The sequence below is a fragment of the Pseudophryne corroboree genome, chromosome 11 (genome assembly GCF_028390025.1).
Source record: "Pseudophryne corroboree isolate aPseCor3 chromosome 11, aPseCor3.hap2, whole genome shotgun sequence".
Taxonomy (NCBI): Eukaryota; Metazoa; Chordata; class Amphibia; order Anura; family Myobatrachidae; genus Pseudophryne; species Pseudophryne corroboree.
In genome coordinates, this window is record NC_086454.1 from 207,395,930 (window position 1) to 207,415,189 (window position 19,260).

The window sequence follows — 19,260 nt, forward strand, 5'->3', positions numbered from 1 at the left end:
CCTATCAGTCTTAAATAAGGACATCAGTAAGCACCACTGGCATAATGGATAAGGCACTGTTCTCCTAAGCCAGGCATGTCCAAACTGCGGCCCCTTAGCTGTTGTAAAACTACATATCCCAGCATGCCCAAACACAGTTTTGCTGCCAGAGAATGCTAAAGCTGTGTCAGGGCATGTTGGGATGTGTAGTTTCTCCACAGCTGGAGGGCCACAGTTTGGACATGCCTTTCCTAAGCCATTGGTTGTGGGATTTAAGTCTCGTCTGAGTTGGAAGTCATTACAGCAAGTGTCTCATCACTAGAGTTGATATTTTATCCTTGCTTCAACTGTACAACAGTCTTGCAGTGTTTAGCTTGCAAAAAATGACCACAGAAGCTAAAATATGACATTTATTATGATAACATTGTTGTTGTTTTTTTTAAACCTTTTCTATCACCGTGGACAGCTTATTCAAGTGCCATCTGGCATGCACGTTCGTTTGTTGCTCATCATTCATCACCAAAAATGATTTTCTTTTTCAATTCTTATGACTGTACTGATTGTATTGAATAAAATCCACATCTAGCATAACCAACTGATGTTGCTAAGTGCTCCAGTGGCGCAATTGGTCAGCGCGCAGTATTTATAAGACAGTATCTGTTGAGCAATACTGAGGTTGTGAGTTCAAGCCTCACCTGGAGCAGCTTTGTTTACTGTTTTTTTTTCTTATGTCAATAGTCATTGATTATAAACTGCTACCTTAATATTTAATATGATATTACAAAGGATGGAAGAAAGAAAGAAAAAACACAAACATGAGTTTGTATTTAAGTTGTCAGCACACATCTGCTTTGGTTCAAATGCACTGCATATCTTCCTTAAGTCAGCCAACAAAACAGCAATGGAAAAGATTAACATACTGTTGGTAAAGCAGTTACATCAAATTGATTTTCTGCAATATAGCATGATAATCCATACTGACAGCTCTGAATAGTACCAGCACATTTCTTGCTGGACTTGGTAATGCAAAGAACACAGTAAACAGCTTCACTTTTTCCTCAAAAATAAATAATTGACTATTAAAAACCTAACAGTCTTAAATAAGAACATCAGTAAGCACCACTGACATAATGGATAAGTCACTGTCCTCCTAAGCCAGTGGTTGTGGGTCCAAGTCCCATCTGGGGTGGAAGTCATTACAACAAGTGTCTCATCTCTAGAGTTGATATTTTATCCTTGCTTCAACTGTAAAACAGTCTTGCAGAGTTTAGTTTGTAAAAAATTACCACAGAAGCTAAAATATGACATTTATTATGATATCAAAGTTGTTGTTTTTTTTAAAACCTTTTCTATCACCGTGGACAGCTTATTCAAGTGCCATCTGGCATGCATGTTCCTTTGTTGCTCATCATTCATCACCAAAAACGATTTTCTTTTTCAATTCTTATGACTGTACTGATTGTATTAAATAAAATCCACATCTAGCATAACCAATTAATGCTGCAAAGTGCTCCAGTGGTGCAATTGGTTTGCGCGAGGTACTTGTAAAACAGTATCTGTTGAGCAATACCGAGGTTGTGAGTTCAAGCCTCGCCTTGAGAAGCTTTGTTTACTATTTTTTTCTTTTTCTTATGTCAATAGTCATTGATTATAAACTGCTACCTTAATATTTAATATGATATTACAAAGGATGGAAGAAAGAAATAAAAAACACAAACATGAGTTTGTATTTCAGTTGTCAGCACACACCTGCTTTGGTTCAAATGCACTGCATATCTTCCTTCAGTCAGCCAACAAAACATCAATGGAAAACATTAACATACTGTTGGTAAAGCAGTTGCATCAAATTGATTTTCTGCAATATAGCATTATAATCCATACTGACAGCTCTGGATAGTACCAGCACATTTCTTGCTGGACTTGGTAATGCAAAGAACACAGTAAACAGCTTCACTTTTTCTCAAAAATAAATAATTGACTATTAAAAACCTAACAGCCTTAAATAAGTACATCAGTAAGCACCACTGGCATAATGGATAAGTCACTGTCCTCCTAAGCCAGTGGTTGTGGGTCCAAGTCTCATCTGGGGTGGAAGTAATTACAGCAAGTGTCTCATCACTAGAGTTGATATTTTATCCTTGCTTCAACTGTAAAACAGTCTTGCAGAGTTTAGTTTGTAAAAAATTACCACAGAAGCTAAAATATGACATTTATTATGATATCAAAGTTGTTGTTTTTTTTAAAACCTTTTCTATCACCGTGGACAGCTTATTCAAGTGCCATCTGGCATGCATGTTCCTTTGTTGCTCATCATTCATCACCAAAAACGATTTTCTTTTTCAATTCTTATGACTGTACTGATTGTATTAAATAAAATCCACATCTAGCATAACCAATTAATGCTGCAAAGTGCTCCAGTGGTGCAATTGGTTAGCGCGAGGTACTTGTAAAACAGTATCTGTTGAGCAATACCAAGGTTGTGAGTTCAAGCCTCGCCTTGAGAAGCTTTGTTTACTATTTTTTTCTTTTTCTTATGTCAATAGTCATTGATTATAAACTGCTACCTTAATATTTAATCTGATATTACAAAGGATGGAAGAAAGAAATAAAAAACACAAACATGAGTTTGTATTTCAGTTGTCAGCACACACCTGCTTTGGTTCAAATGCACTGCATATCTTCCTTCAGTCAGCCAACAAAACATCAATGGAAAACATTAACATACTGTTGGTAAAGCAGTTGCATCAAATTGATTTTCTGCAATATAGCATTATAATCCATACTGACAGCTCTGGATAGTACCAGCACATTTCTTGCTGGACTTGGTAATGCAAAGAACACAGTAAACAGCTTCACTTTTTCTCAAAAATAAATAATTGACTATTAAAAACCTAACAGTCTTAAATAAGTACATCAGTAAGCACCACTGGCATAATGGATAAGTCACTGTCCTCCTAAGCCAGTGGTTGTGGGTCCAAGTCTCATCTGGGGTGGAAGTAATTACAGCAAGTGTCTCATCACTAGAGTTGATATTTTATCCTTGCTTCAACTGTAAAATAGTCTTGCAGTGTTTAGCTTGTAAAATATGACCACAGAAGCTAAAATATGACATTTATTATGATATCATTGTTGTAGTTTTTTTTTAAACCTTTTCTATCACCGTGGACAGCTTATTCAAGTGCCATCTGGCATGCACGTTCGTTTGTTGCTCATCATTCATCACCAAAAATGATTTTCTTTTTCAATTCTTATGACTGTACTGATTGTATTGAATAAAGTCCACATCTTGCATAACCAACTGATGCTGCTAAGTGCTACAGTGGCGCAATTGGTCAGCGCACGGTACTTATAAGACAGTATCTGTTGAGTAATGCCGAGGTTGTGAGTTCAAGCCTCACCTGGAGCAACTTTGCTTACTGTTTTTTTTCTTTTTCTTATGTCAATAGTCATTGATTATAATCTGCTACCTTAATATTTAATTAAGAAAGAAGAATGGAAGAAAAAAATGATTTTCTTTTTCAATTCTTATGACTGTACTGATTGTATTGAATAAAATCCACATCTAGCATAACCACATCTAAGTGCTCCAGTGGCGCAATTGGTCAGCACGCGGTACTTATAAGACAGTATCTGTTGAGCAATGCCGAGGTTGTGAGTTCAAGCCTCACTTGGAGCAGCTTTGTTTACTGTTTTTTTTCTTTTTTTATGTCAATAGTCATTGATTATAAACTGCTACCTTAATATTTAATATGATATTACAAAGGATGGAAGAAAGAAATAAAAAACACAAACATGAGTTTGTATTTCAGTTGTCAGCACACACCTGCTTTGGTTCAAATGCACTGCATATCTTCCTTCAGTCAGCCAACAAAACATCAATGGAAAACATTAACATACTGTTGGTAAAGCAGTTGCATCAAATTGATTTTCTGCAATATAGCATGATAATCCATACTGACAGCTCTGTATAGTACCAGCACATTTCTTGCTGGATTTGGTAATGCAAAGAACACAGTAAACAGCTTCACTTTTTCTCAAAAATAAATAATTGACTATTAAAAACCTATCAGTCTTAAATAAGGACATCAGTAAGCACCACTGGCATAATGGATAAGGCACTGTTCTCCTAAGCCAGGCATGTCCAAACTGCGGCCTCTTAGCTGTTGTAAAACTACATATCCCAGCATGCCCAAACACAGTTTTGCTGCCAGAGAATGCTAAAGCTGTGTCAGGGCATGTTGGGATGTGTAGTTTCTCCACAGCTGGAGGGCCACAGTTTGGACATGCCTGTCCTAAGCCATTGGTTGTGGGATTTAAGTCCCGTCTGAGTTGGAAGTCATTACAGCAAGTGTCTCATCACTAGAGTTGATATTTTATCCTTGCTTCAACTGTACAACAGTCTTGCAGTGTTTAGCTTGCAAAAAATGACCACAGAAGCTAAAATATGACATTTATTATGATAACATTGTTGTTGTTTTTTTTAAACCTTTTCTATCACCGTGGACAGCTTATTCAAGTGCCATCTGGCATGCACGTTCGTTTGTTGCTCATCATTCATCACCAAAAATTATTTTCTTTTTCAATTCTTATGACTGTACTGATTGTATTGAATAAAATCCACATCTAGCATAACCAACTGATGTTGTTAAGTGCTCCAGTGGCGCAATTGGTCAGCGCGCAGTACTTATAAGACAGTATCTGTTGAGCAATGTCAAGGTTGTGAGTTCAAGCCTCACCTGGAGCAGCTTTGTTGATTGTATTTTTCTTTTTCTTATGTCAATAGTCATTGATTATAAACTGCTACCTTAATATTTAATATGATATTACAAAGGATGGAAGAAAGAAAGAAAAAACACAAACATGAGTTTGTATTTAAGTTGTCAGCACACACCTGCTTTGGTTCAAATGCACTGCATATCTTCCTTCAGTCAGCCAACAAAACAGCAATGGAAAGGATTAACATACTGTTGGTAAAGCAGTTGCATCAAATTGATTTTCTGCAATATAGCATTATAATCCATACTGACAGCTCTGGATAGTACCAGCACATTTCTTGCTGGACTTGGTAATGCAAAGAACACAGTAAACAGCTTCACTTTTTCTCAAAAATAAATAATTGACTATTAAAAACCTAACAGTCTTAAATAAGTACATCAGTAAGCACCACTGGCATAATGGATAAGTCACTGTCCTCCTAAGCCAGTGGTTGTGGGTCCAAGTCCCATCTGGGGAGGAAGTCATTACAGCAAGTGTCTCATCAGTAGAGTTGATATTTTATCCTTGCTTCAACTGTACAACAGTCTTGCAGTGTTTAGCTTGCAAAAAATGACCACAGAAGCAAAAAATGACATTTATTATGATAACATTGTTGTTGTTTTTTTTAAACCTTTTCTATCACTGTGGACAGCTTATTCAAGTGCCATCTGGCATGCACATTCATATGTTTATCATCATTCATCACCAAAAATGATTTTCTTTTTCAATTCTTATGACTGTACTGATTGCATTGAATATAATCCACATCTAGCATAACCAACTGATGTTGCTAAGTGCTCCAGTGGCGCAATTGGTCAGTGCGCAGTACTTATAATACAGTATCTGTTGAGCAATGCCAAGGTTGTGAGTTCAAGCCTCACCTGGAGCAGCTTTGTTTACTGTATTTTTCTTTTTCTTATGTCAATAGTCATTGATTATAAACTGCTACCTTAATATTTAATATGATATTACAAAGGATGGAATAATGAAAGAAAAAACACAAACATGATTGTGCATTTAAGTTGTCAGCACACATCTGCTTTGATTCAAATGCACTGCAATGGAAAAGATTAACATACTGTTGGTAAAGCAGTTACATCAAATTGATTTTCTGCAATATAGCATGATAGCATGATAATCCATACTGACAGCTCTGAATAGTACCAGCACATTTCTTGCTGGACTTGGTAATGCAAAGAACACAGTAAACAGCTTCACTTTTTCCTCAAAAATAAATGATTGACTATTAAAAACCTAACAGTCTTAAATAAGAACATCAGTAAGCACCACTGACATAATGGATAAGTCACTGTCCTCCTAAGCCAGTGGTTGTGGGTCCAAGTCCCATCTGGGGTGGAAGTCATTACAGCAAGTGTCTCATCACTAGAGTTGATATTTTATCCTTGCTTCAACTGTAAAACAGTCTTGCAGTGTTTAGCTTGTAAAAAATGACCACAGAAGCTTAAATATAACATTTATTATGATAACATTGTTGTTTTTTTAATAAACCTTTTCTATCACCGTGGACAGCTTATTCAAGTGCCATCTGGCATGCATGTTCCTTTGTTGCTCATCATTCATCACCAAAAACGATTTTCTTTTTCAATTCTTATGACTGTACTGATTGTATTAAATAAAATCCACATCTAGCATAACCAATTAATGCTGCAAAGTGCTCCAGTGGTGCAATTGGTTTGCGCGAGGTACTTGTAAAACAGTTTTTGTTGAGCAATACCGAGGTTGTGAGTTCAAGCCTCGCCTTGCGAAGCTTTGTTTACTATTTTTTTCTTTTTCTTATGTCAATAGTCATTGATTATAAACTGCTACCTTAATATTTAATATGATATTACAAAGGATGGAAGAAAGAAAGAAAAAACACAAACATGAGTTTGTATTTCAGTTGTCAGCACACACCTGCTTTGGTTCAAATGCACTGCATATCTTCCTTCAGTCAGCCAACAAAACATCAATGGAAAACATTAACATACTGTTGGTAAAGCAGTTGCATCAAATTGATTTTCTGCAATATAGCATTATAATCCATACTGACAGCTCTGGATAGTACCAGCACATTTCTTGCTGGACTTGGTAATGCAAAGAACACAGTAAACAGCTTCACTTTTTCTCAAAAATAAATAATTGACTATTAAAAACCTATCAGTCTTAAATAAGAAGATCAGTAAGCACCACTGGCATAATGGATAAGTCACTGTCCTCCTAAGCCAGTGGTTGTGGGTCCAAGTCCCATCTGGGGTGGAAGTCATTACAGCAAGTGTCTCATCAGTAGAGTTGATATTTTATCCTTGCTTCAACTGTACAACAGTCTTGCAGTGTTTAGCTTGCAAAAAATGACCACAGAAGCAAAAAATGACATTTATTATGATAACATTGTTGTTGTTTTTTTTAAACCTTTTCTATCACTGTGGATAGCTTATTCAAGTGCCATCTGGCATGCACATTCATTTGTTTATCATCATTCATCACCAAAAATGATTTTCTTTTTCAATTCTTATGACTGTACTGATTGTATTGAATAAAATCCACATCTAGCATAACCACATCTAAGTGCTTCAGTGGCGCAATTGGTCAGCACGCGGTACTTATAAGACAGTATCTGTTGAGCAATGCTGAGGTTGTGAGTTCAAGCCTCACCTGGAGTGGCTTTGTTTACTGTTTTTTTTTCTTTTTTTATGTCAATAGTCATTGATTATAATCTGCTACCCTAATATTTAATATAATATTACAAAGGATGGAAGAAAGAAAGAAAAAACAAACACGAACATGAGTTTGTATTTAAGTTGTCAGCCCACATCTGCTTTGGTTCAAATGCACTGCATATCTTCCTTAAGTCAGCCAACAAAACAGCAATGGAAAAGATTAACATACTGTTGGTAAAGCAGTTGCATCAAATTGATTTTCTGCAATATAGCATGATAATCCATACTGACAGCTCTGTATAGTACCAGCACATTTCTTGCTGGACTTGGTAATGCAAAGAACACATTAAACAGCTTCACTTTTTCTCAAAAATAAATAATTGACTATTAAAAACCTATCAGTCTTAAATAAGAAGATCAGTAAGCACCACTGGCATAATGGATAAGTCACTGTCCTCCTAAGCCAGTGGTTGTGGGTCCAAGTCCCATCTGGGGTGGAAGTCATTACAGCAAGTGTCTCATCACTGGAGTTGATATTTTATCCTTGCTTCAACTGTAAAACAGTCTTGCAGTGTTTAGCTTGCAAAAAATGACCACAGAAGCTAAAATATGACATTTATTATGATAACACTGTTGTTGTTGTTTTTTTTTAAACCTTTTCTATCACCGTGGACAGCTTATTCAAGTGCCATCTGGCATGCACGTTCGTTTGTTGCTCATCATTCATCACCAAAAATGATTTTCTTTTTCAATTCTTATGACTGTACTAATTGTATTGAATAAAATCCACATCTAGCATAACCAACTAATGCTGCTAAGTGTTCCAGCGGCGCAATCGGTCAGCGCGCGGTACTTATAAGACAGTAACTGTTGAGCAATGCTGAGGTTGTGAGTTCAAGCCTCACCTGGAGCAGCTTTCCTTACTGTTTTTTTCTTTTTCTTATGTCAATAGTCATTGATTATAAACTGCTATCTTAATATTTAATATGATATTACAAAGGATGGAAGAAAGAAAGAAAAAACACAAACATGATTGTGCATTTAAGTTGTCAGCACACATCTGCTTTGGTTCAAATGCACTGCATATCTTCCTTCAGTCAGCCAACAAAACAGCAATGGAAAAGATTAACATACTGTTGGTAAAGCAGTTGCATCAAATTGATTTTCTGCAATATAGCATGATAATCCATACTGACAGCTCTGGATAGTACCAGCACATTTCTTACTGGACTTGGTAATGCAAAGAACACAGTAAACAGCTTCAATTTTCCCCCAAAAATAAATAATTGACTATTAAAAACATAACAGTCTTAAATAAGAACATCAGTAAGCACCACTGGCATAATGGATAAGTCACTGTCCTCCTCAGCCAGGGGTTGTTGGTCCAAGTCCCATCTGGGGTGGAAGTCATTACAGCAAGTGTCTCATCACTAGAGTTGATATTTTATCCTTGCTTCAACTGTAAAACAGTCTTGCAGTGTTTAGCTTGTAAAAAATGACCACAGAAGCTTAAATATAACATTTATTATGATAACATTGTTGTTTTTTTATAAACCTTTTCTATCACCGTGGACAGCTTATTCAAGTGCCATCTGGCATGCATGTTCCTTTGTTGCTCATCATTCATCACCAAAAACGATTTTCTTTTTCAATTCTTATGACTGTACTGATTGTATTAAATAAAATCCACATCTAGCATAACCAATTAATGCTGCAAAGTGCTCCAGTGGTGCAATTGGTTTGCGCGAGGTACTTGTAAAACAGTATCTGTTGAGCAATACCGAGGTTGTGAGTTCAAGCCTCGCCTTGAGAAGCTTTGTTTACTATTTTTTTCTTTTTCTTATGTCAATAGTCATTGATTATAAACTGCTACCTTAATATTTAATATGATATTACAAAGGATGGAAGAAAGAAAGAAAAAACACAAACATGAGTTTGTATTTCAGTTGTCAGCACACACCTGCTTTGGTTCAAATGCACTGCATATCTTCCTTCAGTCAGCCAACAAAACATCAATGGAAAACATTAACATACTGTTGGTAAAGCAGTTGCATCAAATTGATTTTCTGCAATATAGCATTATAATCCATACTGACAGCTCTGGATAGTACCAGCACATTTCTTGCTGGACTTGGTAATGCAAAGAACACAGTAAACAGCTTCACCTTTTCTCAAAAATAAATAATTGACTATTAAACCTAACAGTCTTAAATAAGTACATCAGTAAGCACCACTGGCATAATGGATAAGTCACTGTCCTCCTAAGCCAGTGGTTGTGGGTCCAAGTCTCATCTGGGGTGGAAGTAATTACAGCAAGTGTCTCATCACTAGAGTTGATATTTTATCCTTGCTTCAACTGTAAAATAGTCTTGCAGTGTTTAGCTTGTAAAAAATGACCACAGAAGCTAAAATATGACATTTATTATGATATCATTGTTGTAGTTTTTTTTAAACCTTTTCTATCACCGTGGACAGCTTATTCAAGTGCCATCTGGCATGCACGTTCGTTTGTTGCTCATCATTCATCACCAAAAATGATTTTCTTTTTCAATTCTTATGACTGTACTGATTGTATTGAATAAAGTCCACATCTTGCATAACCAACTGATGCTGCTAAGTGCTCCAGTGGCACAATTGGTCAGCGCGCGGTACTTATAAGACAGTATCTGTTGAGCAATGCCGAGGTTGTGAGTTCAAGCCTCACCTGGAGCAACTTTGCTTACTGTTTTTTTTCTTTTTCTTATGTCAATAGTCATTGATTATAATCTGCTACCTTAATATTTAATTAAGAAAGAAGAATGGAAGAAAGAAAGAAAAAACACAAACATGATTGTGCATTTAAGTTGTCAGCACACATCTGCTTTGGTTCAAATGCACTGCATATCTTCCTTCAGTCAGCCAACAAAACAGCAATGGAAAAGATTAACATTCTGTTGGTAAAGCAGTTGCATCAAATTGATTTTCTGCAATATAGCATGATAATCCATACTCACAGCTCTGGATAGTACCAGCACATTTCTTGCTGGACTTGGTAATGCAAAGAACACAATAAACAGCTTCACTTTTTCTCAAAAATAAATAATTGACTATTAAAAACCTATCAGTCTTAAATAAGGATATCAGTAAGCACCACTGGCATAATGGATAAGGCACTGTTCTCCTAAGCCAGGCATGTCCAAACTGCGGCCCCTTAGCTGTTGTAAAACTACATATCCCAGCATGCCCAAACACAGTTTTGCTGCCAGAGAATGCTAAAGCTGTGTCAGGGCATGTTGGGATGTGTAGTTTCTCCACAGCTGGAGGGCCACAGTTTGGACATGCCTGTCCTAAGCCATTGGTTGTGGGATTTAAGTCCCGTCTGAGTTGGAAGTCATTACAGCAAGTGTCTCATCACTAGAGTTGATATTTTATCCTTGCTTCAACTGTACAACAGTCTTGCAGTGTTTAGCTTGCAAAAAATGACCACAGAAGCTAAAATATGACATTTATTATGATAACATTGTTGTTGTTTTTTTTAAACCTTTTCTATCACCGTGGACAGCTTATTCAAGTGCCATCTGGCATGCACGTTCGTTTGTTGCTCATCATTCATCACCAAAAATTATTTTCTTTTTCAATTCTTATGACTGTACTGATTGTATTGAATAAAATCCACATCTAGCATATCCAACGGATGTTGCTAAGTGCTCCAGTGGCGCAATTGGTCAGCGCGCAGTATTTATAAGACAGTATCTGTTGAGCAATACTGAGGTTGTGAGTTCAAGCCTCACCTGGAGCAGCTTTGTTTACTGTTTTTTTTTTCTTATGTCAATAGTCATTGATTATAAACTGCTACCTTAATATTTAATATGATATTACAAAGGATGGAAGAAAGAAAGAAAAAACACGAACATGAGTTTGTATTTAAGTTGTCAGCACACATCTGCTTTGGTTCAAATGCACTGCATATCTTCCTTAAGTCAGCCAACAAAACAGCAATGGAAAAGATTAACATACTGTTGGTAAAGCAGTTGCATCAAATTGATTTTCTGCAATATAGCATGATAATCCATGCTGACAGCTCTGTATAGTACCAGCACATTTCTTGCTGGACTTGGTAATGCAAAGAACACAGTAAACAGCTTCACTTTTTCTCAAAAATAAATAATTGACTATTAAAAACCTATCAGTCTTAAATAAGAAGATCAGTAAGCACCACTGGCATAATGGATAAGTCACTGTCCTCCTAAGCCAGTGGTTGTGGGTCCAAGTCCCATCTGGGGTGGAAGTCATTACAGCAAGTGTCTCATCAGTAGAGTTGATATTTTATCCTTGCTTCAACTGTACAACAGTCTTGCAGTGTTTAGCTTGCAAAAAATGACCACAGAAGCAAAAAATGACATTTATTATGATAACATTGTTGTTGTTTTTTTTAAACCTTTTCTATCACTGTGGATAGCTTATTCAAGTGCCATCTGGCATGCACATTCATTTGTTTATCATCATTCATCACCAAAAATGATTTTCTTTTTCAATTCTTATGACTGTACTGATTGTTTTGAATAAAATCCACATCTAGCATAACCACATCTAAGTGCTCCAGTGGCGCAATTGGTCAGCACGCGGTACTTATAAGACAGTATCTGTTGAGCAATGCTGAGGTTGTGAGTTCAAGCCTCACCTGGAGCAGCTTTGTTTACTGTTTTTTTTCTTTTTTTATGTCAACAGTCATTGATTATAATCTGCTACCCTAATATTTAATATGATATTACAAAGGATGGAAGAAAGAAAGAAAAAACAAACACGAACATGAGTTTGTATTTAAGTTGTCAGCCCACATCTGCTTTGGTTCAAATGCACTGCATATCTTCCTTAAGTCAGCCAACAAAACAGCAATGGAAAAGATTAACATACTGTTGGTAAAGCAGTTGCATCAAATTGATTTTCTGCAATATAGCATGATAATCCATACTGACAGCTCTGTATAGTACCAGCACATTTCTTGCTGGATTTGGTAATGCAAAGAACACAGTAAACAGCTTCACTTTTTCTCAAAAATAAATAATTGACTATTAAAAACCTATCAGTCTTAAATAAGGACATCAGTAAGCACCACTGGCATAATGGATAAGGCACTGTTCTCCTAAGCCAGGCATGTCCAAACTGCGGCCCCTTAGCTGTTGTAAAACTACATATCCCAGCATGCCCAAACACAGTTTTGCTGCCAGAGAATGCTAAAGCTGTGTCAGGGCATGTTGGGATGTGTAGTTTCTCCACAGCTGGAGGGCCACAGTTTGGACATGCCTGTCCTAAGCCATTGGTTGTGGGATTTAAGTCCCGTCTGAGTTGGAAGTCATTACAGCAAGTGTCTCATCACTAGAGTTGATATTTTATCCTTGCTTCAACTGTACAACAGTCTTGCAGTGTTTAGCTTGCAAAAAATGACCACAGAAGCTAAAATATGACATTTATTATGATAACATTGTTGTTGTTTTTTTTAAACCTTTTCTATCACCGTGGACAGCTTATTCAAGTGCCATCTGGCATGCACGTTCGTTTGTTGCTCATCATTCATCACCAAAAATTATTTTCTTTTTCAATTCTTATGACTGTACTGATTGTATTGAATAAAATCCACATCTAGCATAACCAACTGATGCTGCTAAGTGCTCCAGTGGCGCAATTGGTCAGCGCGCAGTATTTATAAGACAAGCCTCACCTGGAGCAGCTTTGTTTACTGTTTTTTCTTTTTCTTATGTCAATAGTCATTGATTATAAACTGCTACCTTAATATTTAATATTATATTACAAAGGATGGAAGAAAGAAAGAAAAAACACAAACATGAGTTTGTATTTAAGTTGTCAGCACACACCTGCTTTGGTTCAAATGCACTGCATATCTTCCTTCAGTCAGCCAACAAACAGCAATGGAAAAGATTAACATACTGTTGGTAAAGCAGTTGCATCAAATTGATTTTCTGCAATATAGCATTATAATCCATACTGACAGCTCTGGATAGTACCAGCACATTTCTTGCTGGACTTGGTAATGCAAAGAACACAGTAAACAGCTTCACTTTTTCTCAAAAATAAATAATTGACTATTAAAAACCTAACAGTCATAAATAAGTACATCAGTAAGCACCACTGGCATAATGGATAAGTCACTGTCCTCCTAAGCCAGTGGTTGTGGGTCCAAGTCCCATCTGGGGTGGAAGTCATTACAGCGAGTGTCTCATCACTAGAGTTGATATTTTATCCTTGCTTCAACTGTACAACAGTCTTGCAGTGTTTAGCTTGCAAAAAATGACCACAGAAGCAAAAAATGACATTTATTATGATAACATTGTTGTTGTTTTTTTAAAACCTTTTCTATCACTGTGGACAGCTTATTCAAGTGCCATCTGGCATGCACATTCATATGTTTATCATCATTCATCACCAAAAATGATTTTCTTTTTCAATTCTTATGACTGTACTGATTGTATTGAATAAAATCCACATCTAGCATAACCAACTGATGCTGCTAAGTGCTCCAGTGGCGCAATTGGTCAGCGCGCAGTATTTATAAGACAATACTTCAAAAAAGAAATTGATAGCAGCCTTGCGCTTGTTAATTGCTGCTAGTTCTAATGCAATAGAGGAAACACCCAATACCTCCTATTTGACACAGATTTACACAAAAAGAAAAAATGCTCAAAACTAGCGCTCTATACACATAAAATGAAGATGTTTAATATTGACACGCAGAAATCCCCTGTGTATTCTCTCTCCTGGAAAAACACTTACAGGTTGTTTCTTTCACGTGTGTCCATAAAGGTATCTTTAAACAGCTTACAGATTTCACCCACTGGTATCACAGTATTCTTTTACTATTTAGCTGACAGTGTATAACTTACATTAGATTTCTGTCCCGCGTTCCCATAAAGGTATCTTTATCCTCTCTGTGTTGATAAAGCTAAATATTTATCGTATATACAACCCTTTATGAGGTCTAAGAACACTGTACGCTGTTTACTTAAGAAGTACCGTAAGGGTACGCAAGTTGCGTAACGATCGCTCAGCCGTAGGCGAGACGCTCAAGCGTCACGTTCGCTCACGGCCCAGAGATCACAGACAAGCACGCTGTTGGCTATGACTAACGTAATGATTCGCTATGGCGTAGCGGACGCTCGAGACCACGAGGAGATCACCAGCGGCGCAGACGCTCACAACGCAAAACCTTTATATCTATACCCTTAACAATGAAATACACAGTAAACCTTAATGTAGAGACAAAGTGTAAGTGCAACCTTGTGTAACCTGATTAACTACAAAGCTGTTTGAGCGTCACCGACGCTCAGAGAATTCTTAACACTATGAGAAAATACACAGATACTTGTTTAGGGTCCAAAGCCTATTAAATGTATTATAACTAATATACTTGTAAAAAAAGAATTACAGTACAAATAATACACTACAATATAACAGAGACTTCCTAACCAAATAACTACACTATAAATACAATACAATACATTCTAATCAAGGGAAAATACGAGAGAAAGAGTAGAGAGAGAGAGAGAGAGAGATAGAGATGAGAGAAATGGCTCACAGTAAGACAATGATTACGGAGAAAAACTTACGCACAAGGGGAAACGATCGCATGCGCCTGGACATCCAGCACCCGATTTTCAGCAATGAGAACCGTTGAAGAGTGAGAGCTGGATGTGGTCGGCCTGCCTATTTATGCCCCACACACAATGCAATCTAATGGTCCCTACAATCTGATCGTCCATTGGACACAGGAATTCGGCTTCGCATCATAACAAAAGGTCATAGGTTAATTCATACAGGTGGGCTGTGACGATTTCCAACTGCTCAGGTGGGAGGGAAACTGGGTTTCCCGCCGCATGGGTAATAAAGTGCAAATAAAGTAAATGTTCATAAACTTCTTATGTCCATAACTATTCGCACGAGCGATTGATCTGCTTCAAACCAACACCGGAATATTTCTAATTAAATATTCTTCCGATGGATACTAAACACCACTGTATTACTCCTGTCTGACCCTTCGTATCAAACAAAGAGGGATTCCTCTGTTCATAAACATTCTATATTAACCAAACTTTCAGAATCTATCAAAGGGACCATGATCTACAAAATACATTATTACTGAAAATATGTAACGATTGAGTCGCACGCTACAACCACATAAACTCTACCGTAAATACGCATGCCATGCGCCTGCGGGTGCCCGCGACTGTGAGTATGCGCACGTACGGGAGAGCGTACGCATGCGCAGCACGGACCTGTGTGAGGTGCAAATATGGTAGTGTGCATAGAGATATTTTTCTGACTTTGACAGTCCACCCTTTGGCAGTCAATAATAACTGCCACTTCCTGAAAACATTTCAAAAGGAGAAAAATATATGTCAGGGGTTAATTCATTTCCATGGTTGGGTGAGGGAGGAGAGAGGAGTAGGTGTGAAGAGGGTATGACCTAGTGTGATAGCAGAAGCATGTGTGTATGAGTCCATGTTTGGGGGGGTCATGTATCATCGTGCCGTACGTGTTGTAAATCAAGCTTCGAGGTATTGCGAAGTATACATTTGAATTCCTTCTTATCCTGTGGTACAGGTCTGTGGATGGGCTGTCAAACTTTACCGAGCTCTTTTCGGATTTTGAACAAAATGGGGAGCACATTTTAGTTGATGATACATGAATGGGGGGATATGTGATTGCTGATATCTGTGCCTGTATTCCCTATACTATGTGTGTTATTACCTGAGGGTTGTAGAGATGAAGATGAAGAACACTTATGGAAAATGCAATGATATTCTATGTCAGGTAAATGTACATCTGTCGTCGAAGTTTTGTTCGGTATCAGTTGAAAGTCGTCTTCTTTGCGCTGTTTTGCTCATTAAGCGTGAGCAATAAGCTTTGTCAATGCCATTAGATTTACAAAAAATGTTGGGCTAGCGTAATTTTAAGAATTCTAGGGAAACTGGGGATCCATGGCAAAGTTCATCAAGTGTCCATATCTCAAGTGGTCAAAACTTCGTCTTTGGTTTATCCGTTGTCTGTATAGCGTCTCATCAACTTCCTCGTCCAAGGGGGGTCTTGTTATCTTGGAGAAAAACCAGAAAAACAGGTGAAAGAAACGGACCGTAGAAATCGCATTTTCATCACATCATTGTTTCTATCATTGGGTCGTAAATCAAATCCAGGTTAATTACAGTTTCCTCACTCCTCAAACTCATCACTCTTGTACTTTGTTTGCACCTCATTAAAGCCTGCCCGCATCTAAATATCAATCCAATAGATATAACAACACCTAAAATACATAGGAGAAACTTTCCAACATCCATTATGACTCCTTGAGCCCAGTCTCCCAAACCGGAGAACCAATTTCGCGGGTTCAACCATGACACCCAACCAGTCAGCTCATTACCTACAGCAGCAAGAGTGAGATTGTGTTTTCAGCGAAATTCCCACTTTAATTGGAGAATATCGTCCATCTTTTGGTCTATGACCTCTACCGGATCCTCGGTGCTATTCGTGATATACGTGCAACACTTCACGCCGTACTGTGTTGCCAATGTAACACAATATCCGCCTGTCACTGCTGTGAGGTAATTAAGAATCATTCTATGCTGTACCAGTTCTGTTTTATAAGCTTGAAGTTCTCTTCCAGTGTATCTAAACGTGTCATCATACATTTCAGTGATATTATCTAACAAATTGGCGAGTGCGGAAATGTATCTATAATTCATCACTCCTCGAGCGGTGCGAGTGAAATCTAACGCCACCAGAACCTGAATCCCGGTGGATTCATGGATCAGATCAGAGGCCGGATGCTCTAACCTTTCTGACAGTTGTCTTTTAACTCGGTGCTCGTAATGAGTGTGAGTATAAGGAGCTTGGGCACCACGGTGTATGTCTTTCATTTTGTCATGTGTTACAGTCATCACTTCAGGCAATACTTTTCCAATATAACACAATCCTTCAGAGTTTGGGGCAAGCCACTTGTACGCCTTTCTCCCGCATATGAAATATGCATCATCGGGGAGAACATATGGGACGGAGAAAGACATTACCATATTACACACCTTCCAGGTGAAATCTCCTAGCCCTAATTCTTCCATCTGCTTAATGCACGTATCAGGTTGTACGATATGTGCACAGTATCCTGGTGATACTTCTCCAACTCTAGTAATCCTATTTCCTAAGGTGTATCTATACCGGAAAGATTTTCCTCTACTGGCTATGTGGCGTACAAGCTCTGTATCTGTAGGCATTCTATCTGCTCTATGTGAAAAGGTCATGGTGTGGTTACTCCATGACACTTCCCAATTTCCCGGCTTTCTGGGATTGGAGATGTTGAAACATAATAGGGACCTATCCACGTGGTATTGGTGGAGCTTCAAACTAGGAGGGCTGGAGATGTTAAACCTCCGGTCCACCGGTCTCCCACCATTTAACTCAAATACCTCCCCTATCGTTAAAGGAAATGGTACTAGCCCTGATTTGCTATGACCCTGAGGTACTTGGGAGCATACCCAACAATCTGTTTTGTTTAATACGTTACCCACTAAGGAGTGATAGTCACTCAATGGATGCCGGTCCATATGGATATTAAAACTGGATTGGCATTTCTTTATGCACCCATCCTCAATGACATTGTTACAGAGCCTACAGATACAGTTTTCTTCAGCTAACAATCCGTCACAATTTCTTCTATGATCAATGCTATCGGATCGTTTTCTGATACTCGCCTTTGCTTGTTGGTTAGGTTGATCTTGGAAAACTACGCCTCCATCTTTATCATCAGAACCCATTCCAGAACCTCTATCGACCTCCATGGTACTCTCGCCGGAACAGACTGCTCTGGTTAACATCATGGTCAACAGGAAAATCCGGATCACAGTCTCTTGGGGCAAGTCCATCTTTGAGGAGGAGATGAAGAAGAATGAGAAGGAGGAAAAATACATTTGAGGGAGAGGGGATGGGAAGTGGAGAAAAACAATAAAAGGGAGTGGGGAGTCGACAACAGCTCTCGGTCTTCAAGGCTCAGGTGCCGCCTCAGTCCTCCTGGAACAGACACTCCAGTGATACAACCTCTACCGTCTGTTCCTTATCACGGGACTTCTCTGGATCAGCAACCTTCTTGCAGTGGGATGAATGGACCCAAGTCTCTCTCTCAGCAACCTTCAATGCTGTAGTGCTAGTCAATAAGACCTGGTATGGTCCTTCCCATCTGTCAATAAGGCAACCTGAGCGTAGAAAATTTCATATCATTACATAATCCCCAGGTTCAATGTCATGACAATTACTATCAGGTAGATCAGGAATCACCAACTTCAGATTATCATTTTGATTCCTTAACTGTTTACTCATGTTAATCAAGTACTTTACAGTCACTTCATTGTTACATTTCAAATCATCCTGAGGGTTAATCATGACATGCGGCTGTCGACCAAACAAGATTTCAAAAGGGGATAGATTAAGAGGGGACCTGGGAGTGGTTCTGATACTGTACAATACAATGGGTAAAGCTTCTGGCCATGTCAATCCTGTCTCTGCCATCACTTTACTCAATTTATTTTTAATAGTGCTGTTCACTCTTTCGACCTTCGCACTCGCCTGTGGACGGTACGGAGTGTGCAGCTTGCTATCAATTCCCATCAACTTACACATTCCTTGAAAGACATCACCTGTAAAATGGGTACCCCTATCACTTTCGATTATTCTAGGGATACCATATCTACATACAAATTCCTGCACAATTTTCTTAGCTGTAAACATAGCGGTATTTGTAGCTGCAGGAAATGCTTCGACCCAATTCGAGAAAACATCTATACAAACAAGTACATATTTCAAATTCCGACAAGGGGGTAATTGAATGAAGTCA

General features: G+C 38.0%; 3 non-coding genes across 3 annotated transcripts; all 3 read left to right on the plus strand.

Moving 5' to 3' along the window:
• The first annotated feature begins 589 nt into the window (after positions 1–589).
• TRNAI-UAU (transfer RNA isoleucine (anticodon UAU)) lies at positions 590–682 on the plus strand. Its single transcript is given in 2 exon segments — positions 590–627; positions 647–682. It is a non-coding gene; the product is annotated as a tRNA-Ile (tRNA).
• A 9,328-nt stretch (positions 683–10,010) lies between these two features.
• Positions 10,011–10,103, plus strand: TRNAI-UAU (transfer RNA isoleucine (anticodon UAU)). Its single transcript is given in 2 exon segments — positions 10,011–10,048; positions 10,068–10,103. It is a non-coding gene; the product is annotated as a tRNA-Ile (tRNA).
• Positions 10,104–11,076: 973 nt separating this feature from the next.
• On the plus strand, positions 11,077–11,169 carry TRNAI-UAU (transfer RNA isoleucine (anticodon UAU)). The gene is given in 2 exon segments: positions 11,077–11,114; positions 11,134–11,169. It is a non-coding gene; the product is annotated as a tRNA-Ile (tRNA).
• The last annotated feature ends 8,091 nt before the right edge of the window (positions 11,170–19,260 follow it).